The sequence below is a fragment of the Apteryx mantelli genome, chromosome 18 (assembly GCF_036417845.1).
Source record: "Apteryx mantelli isolate bAptMan1 chromosome 18, bAptMan1.hap1, whole genome shotgun sequence".
In the NCBI taxonomy this organism is placed as follows: Eukaryota; Metazoa; Chordata; class Aves; order Apterygiformes; family Apterygidae; genus Apteryx; species Apteryx mantelli.
In genome coordinates, this window is record NC_089995.1 from 11512291 (window position 1) to 11519073 (window position 6783).

Genomic DNA, 6783 nt, shown 5'->3' on the forward strand with positions numbered 1-6783 from the left:
AGTCTACAGAAATATCTTATCTATCTTTAGGAAATGTCTGATTTCTAAGAACCACCTGCTCTAGTCCTCACTGCCATCATTAAGAGGCTTCCTAGCAACTTCAGAGGAAGCGGTATCAGATCAAGAGCGAGAGGGAGCAACCATAGTTCTCATCCCAGGTTACTTCAGTCAATAAGTCAGCATATGTGATAGAATAGGAGAGATGTTGGTAAACACAGGATAATGCCCAGTTCTTTAGAGATTTCCAGTGTACTCCACAAGAGACAGAAGCATCCCTGAGCTGTAAAGGAATCTGGGAAAATCTCTACCTGCTTCCACACAATTTCAACAGGCTTAGAGGCAACGCGGGACTTCTCTCTGGGCTGCCCCTGTCTTCTCTAGGGTCTCCCTGCATTGCAGGGGACAGGGTAAGTAGGTTCCCAGACAAACCTCTTCTGTCCAGAGGTCTCTTAAGCTTTCCTAATCTTCCCCCCTGCCCTTCTCTCTCTCCTCTCTTTATAATACCCATTATGACTTGCTTAAGGCATTTCTCTGTCCCCACAGAGGCTGTTGCACTCTTGCTAGAAAAGACAGCCAGAAACAGCTTCCTTTGCTTAGGACTCATTAAAAAAACCCTAAGAATTGCCCAAGAGGATCCAGCAGCAACAGACTTCAGATTGGTGCTAGTCTGAAACAGCAGCTTTTACTTCAAAAGATAAAGTAGATCAAGTCTTACTCAAGATTTGGTACATTGCTGGGCTTGCTGAAAAGTCTGGAAAAAATGGGATCAAGTGATAAGCAAGTGAAAAGCTCCCTGAAAGTATAAACAAGTGAAGGCAAACAAACTATATTTTTTTAAATACACACCTTTATGACCAGCTAATATTTCAGACATCCCAATTACCAATGCTTGCCTCCAGTACAGCAGTTGTTGACTTTGAAGACTGAAGGTTATATCTTTAAACGCTGCAGCTCCATTGTAATAAATTGAACTGCACCAAAGTCAACCCCGGAAGGGTCTGATCCAAGCTTATTTGACTAAGATCAAAACACTACAACTAAAATTTTCTGAAAGTGAGTCTAAAGGCTTATCTTTACTAGACAATGTTATCGTATTCAAATACACACACAAAGAACCAAGGCAGCTATCAGCTGTGCTGCTCACAAATAGCCAGTCATTGCCGAGCAGAGCAAACTGTGCTCGGTGCTGTGTCAGTTGACTCATTCTGTTCTTCACAATTGTGTTTGAACACAGTAACATTTTACGTTGTACACCAAGCTACAAAGAACATACGATTCATGTATTAATCATCTGCGCCGCGGAAGCACTTCAGATATGGACTGAGACATGATTGCGTATTTGGGGTGGGCAAGCCAAATTCAGTGTTTGTTTTGCTTAGAGCTGAATTTCCTCCAAAAATGAACTGCTGTATAAAATAATAACAAAATCAAACCTTAACAATATAGAAACTTTGCAAAGTTTTTTTCAAGTTGAAGTTAAGGAATGAATTCAAGTAGTCCACAGATAGTCATTCATTTTAGTTCCCAGTTTGCTGAAACAGAGTTTTGATGAAAGATTTGCCTATGTGAAACCATTTATTTCAGTAGTATATTCACCATTAACCTTAGATCATCCTATAAAAAACAGCCAGGAAAGGAACAAATAAAAACATCTCATTCATCATGGGGCTTGATAATACAATGTTTTACAAATAGACCAAGTACTTTCCTCTTGCAAGGAAATCCTGCAACTTTAACAGCATATGCGGTGGTTATTCCATGGCCAAGTGAAAAGCATAAGGTTTGCATAGCCACAAAGACAGCCTGATGGGATTCCCCTTAACTCCAAGAACAAGATTTGCTCAGGCTACCGTTACAAACTCAAGCTGGAAGGGGACCTGATATGTAGGTGGGATTTAACACAACCAGGAACCCAAGGTGTAGACGTGCTTACCAAGTTAGGGCATGGCCTTCTCCAAACAGCAGAATTCAGCCAAGTGTGGAAGTTCAAATCTGGACGAATATCCCATATAAACACGTGGTGCACTTATCTCTAGAGAGCATGGTTTTGTCTAGGGTAAGACACATGCATAAACACCTTCCTAGTAATGACCTGACTCCTTTCAGTTGTATATCTGCTTGTTTGAGTTTAAAATGGAGAAGTCCACTACCCAGCTCAGCTCTAACTGTAGTTCTCTACCAGTAAACATTCACCAGTGTGACTCAGTACAGAATTAGTCACAGGCCTTCTTAGCATCTTCTTTATGTAAAAGAAACTCCTCTCCCATTCTCTCAGCTCTTCTTAGCCTTGGACCCTACACATCCTTTGAAACAGGACAGCAGAGAAATAACAAAAGGGTGTATCTAGTCACTGCCATTGCTTTATAACCTGGCTTTTTTTAAGCTTGTTACAATTACTGTTTCAAGCCCTGATAATTTCAGGTATGTACACACTCATACAGGAGGAGGGAAGAAAAAAAAATCAAAACCAAAAACTTTTAGAGTAGAAAGTGGTTTGCCCCCCACTTTAAGTGCCATAGCTTTCCAAAGAGAAGCTTTTACATCTTATGTAGTAACTGTTAGCAGTTTGTGACATTTCTAGTCTGTCCAGGGTGTAACTAGTACACGACAGGTCAAGTCTGTCACCTTCATAAAAGCAAAGAACATCTACACTGGCACACTACACTGGGGAGTCCCTCTGAGAATTACCAATGTCACACCAAATATCATCAGCAGTATTTATCTTCTCTTCATCTCTGCCATTTGTAGGAGCTTCCAAAAAATTCTGATTATTTTTACACGAAGATAGCTTTCTCCTTACTCCTGTGAAGTAAATGCCATAAACCAAAGCTTGAATCCAGGAGATTTAATTTGTCCTTGTGGCAACTATAATTAAAATACAACTCTCTTGGGGGAATACCTGGAAAATTAAGGTTATTGTTGTCACTATTATTAATTAATTATCATCAGATGCTTGCTCTTAAAAAAACGATCAGTCTTTAGATTTTGATGCTCCCTATTATCCTCATTAAGTAAATGGTGAAATAAAGATGAATGAATTGCAAGTAGATGAATTAACGATTAGCCAAGAATACTCTAGATTAGATTCTGTTACTAGTGGGTTTCGCATCAGTGGAAAGTGCTTGCACACTGGGCTGTACTTTGGGTAAATGTTCACATGAAAATAGCACACTGATTAGGAAACTTTTCTCTTTTCAGAGGAGACTGATAAATCAGGTGGGAGGAGAGGAAGTTAAATCATTCACACGTAGCTGGTCAAGGGTTTAGAAAGGAAGCAGCACTAGTTCTGTGCCCATCCTGGGCACATCAAATGGCATTAGCCTAAATAAAAAAATGACAAAGTAATGGATCATTTTTGCAAGGGAGATAGGGGATATTAATAATGGGCCAAATTTAGGGTGAAGCAAAGCATCCGAGTCCTCCAGGCAAGCGGCTACGCTTCTCCGATTTCCAGGCCGGTGCCAACACTCACACAGCAGAAGCAGCATGGGAGATGCTCTTCCCGATGCATTGGATGTTTTGCCAACTGCATTTACTCCTTTCTCCTGTCTCAACCCCAGCACATCCCTTGTTCTGGCAGGCACAGAAACACAGGCTCCTTGGCCAGATGGTAGACCCCAGGAGCTCTCCCATGTCAGCAATTTGTCAGTGGTTTCTCTTATGCCTCTTGACCTGTCCCAAAGCCACCAGCTGCAGAGGAGCCCAGCGCTGTCATCTCACACCTCCAACACTGTTGCTACTCTTCGGCAAACGGAAAAAGGAGATTGACTTGGGGGACAGCTTGCTTTCATTCAACATTAAAGTGGAATAAAAAGGGTATTTAGAGCTCCCCCTAAATCACTGAGGGGATAAAACTCCCTACTTTCAAATATAATTTACAACAGAAATTGAAAGAACCCTAATCAATTATTCAAACATATTTGTTGAGTAGTAGAACGGAGTTGCCCTTTGCAGTGTATTATGTCACCATGCATTACGTGTAGGGAGCAATATCCCCCGTGCCAATCTCGCTGTAAGGCACTACCACACCCTGATACACGATTCGGCACATTCCGATTTTCAGCAAGAACATACCTGCTGCAGATGGAGGAAGCTAACAGCTTCTTCCTTCCGTTCATGTCTCTATTACGCAGGGTCCTGCCTCAAACAAATCTCAGGCCTCCACTATGTATGATATTTGTCAGAGGCATAGGATGTACACATCTGCTACCACCATTTAGAGGCACACAGCACTCGCATCCAGGTCTGTGGTAGCCCTGCAGAGCACTTCAGAAGTTGTCTCCCTCAAATATAACCACTGCTCAGGTTCTTGCTAACAAAGTACAGTTCTGCAAGTGCCAGACAGCATCTAACACCTAACCTACTTCTCAGTTTATCTACTAGTAAGTTTACCTACTTATCACTTCAAAAATTCTGAGGTAGGTTCTTAAATACCATTAGCCTTTAGATTTCCTTGCTATCTAGTTCATCATGGCTTAGTATGACCATGCTGCCTGTTCTCTGTGTGGCCCCCAGGATGTACTTTGAAGTTACTGGCCACTTATTCCACTTCCAGGTTTGCTCTACCTCAGTTCTGGCCTGGCTGCTGCTTATGTGGCTGCAGGGCAAGTTCAGAAAACTGAAGACAGCCTCTTTTTCCTTCTTCAGGCCTGTTTTTTTTCAGCCTGATCAGTTCCTAGGTCTGCTTCACTATGCAGCTACAAATATAGTAGTGACAAGGACCGTATATGAAGGAGAGACATAGGTGAGGGTTATAGCAAAAGTAAAGGAGCTGTTTAAAAGTTTAATCCTTTCGAAAAAGCATTGATACCCTGTGTCACATGGCCTATGATCACAGATGACCACACTGCCTTGAGCCCTGTTCCATAACTACTACTCAAAGAACATCACAGGGAAACCAGCAGCCTTCCTTGTTTTAGTTGCTTTAAATCAGACTCTTTATACCAGTATTAATAATCTTTAAAAGAGCAGTGACGAGTAGCATTAAATCTTTGTTCCTTTTTTCTCATTGTTAGTTCAATGGGCTGTTAGCTAAAACATGCAAAAGAAAGGAAGACAGGCTGACTCAAGACCCACTGAAGAGGCTTTTGCTTACACTACCTGCATTTCTTTGTTTATCCGCCTGTATTGTTTTGCTTCAATAGTTATATTTAAAGCGTTCATAAAAAGGACGAAATACCGTTTTTCCAAGATGCTGTGGCTACAAGCTAAGTTCTCGTGAGCACATGGGAGCTCTGCAGACAAAGAGCTGAGCAAACAGAGAGAAAGCTCAACATAGCCCAGGAGCTCCTGCCCCTGCCCAAATGCGGCCTTGGGTGGACACCAAACACGCAGGGGCAAGCACAACAAAAGGCAATTGCAAGAGGCAGGCTGTTGAGTCTATGTTTGACAGGTTTATTTTAATGCTCATCCGTGTATGTTTACTTAGTTCGAGGGCATTCCCATGTGGAAGTGGATATACAAACAAGGGGCTGTAAGAGGATAATTATTATTTTGCATTTGCACTTTACAAACATTATGGAATTAATTCTTCCAACAGTCTGTTGTGATAGTGAAGTGGGGTAATTCTGCCAGGAAACGGAGGCACAGACTCCAGTGATAAATCCAAAGTCCACAAGAGTCAAGAAATAAAACTTTACTGGTTCCCTTACTCCACGCGTCTCACATGTCATCTCTACCACTCTCCCCCCAACACATATTTAAGAGTTGAAAAAGATGCAAATTTTTAGCAAGCTTATTTTTGCTGAAGTTTCATTGCTTTAGCTGGTGGAAACACAAATACGCTAGAATAGATTAACTGTAAGCTCCAGGTGCCAAGTAGACATGCAGGCACAGACATTCAGCCCCGATTTAAGTGAGAATGACTTACAAAATGTAATAGTCATTAGTTTTTGTTTCAGAGTCCTTTTTATCCTTCTCATCACCACATCCCACTTTACCCCCCTAAAAAGAGGAATTAGGAGAAAAACAAACTATTAGGGGGAAAAAAATACAATTTTTGTTCCGCTTCTTTCATTAGAGAGAACAAGCAGAGGGATGTATGCTTTTTGCAGGTCCCATATTTGTTAACCTATCTCAGTATTGACTTATGCTTCAATAAGGTGTCCAAAGTTGAGCAGTATACAATTGTCATAAAGAGAATGGTGCATTACTGCTGATCTCAATTTGCATCAGAGAACAATCAAGCAACTTTTATAGGAGTCATTACTACAGGCACACAGTAAGTGCAGTCTGAAGTTAAAGCACTGCAGCAGAGGCAGAACTACCACTTTCATTTGTCACCACAATAAAAGACATTAAAAAATATATAGGTAATGAAGCTTAAGCATAACAGGTTAATAATTAAAATAGCTCAGATTTCTCAACACTGAAACAAGAAAAAAATCTCTGCCATGACAACATAGCAACCAGGAATACTGTAAAACTCCAGGTTGGACAAAGGTATGAATTCAGTGGTGGGGGTTTATTCTTCTTCAGGATATTTCAGTATTTCTACAGTTTTCACAGATGAGGTTTGTGACAGGTTTATCATTTTTTCTCCTCTAGTCCATCCTTCCCTCCTCCCCTTCCAAACCAGACACACTTCTGCCAGTGCTGACCATCATGCTCCAAGCCTGCCTGTCTCTTTAGCCTCTGAAGTTGGATGCTGAAGAGGTGAGGCTGGCTTTCAGAAAAGGTCAGCTAGTGCTAAAGGAGGAGACGGCCCCAGAGGTAGCTTGAAGCACTTGAAATGATAGAATAACACTTTTGAACTGGCAAAGGGGCAGAGAGAAATACACACAG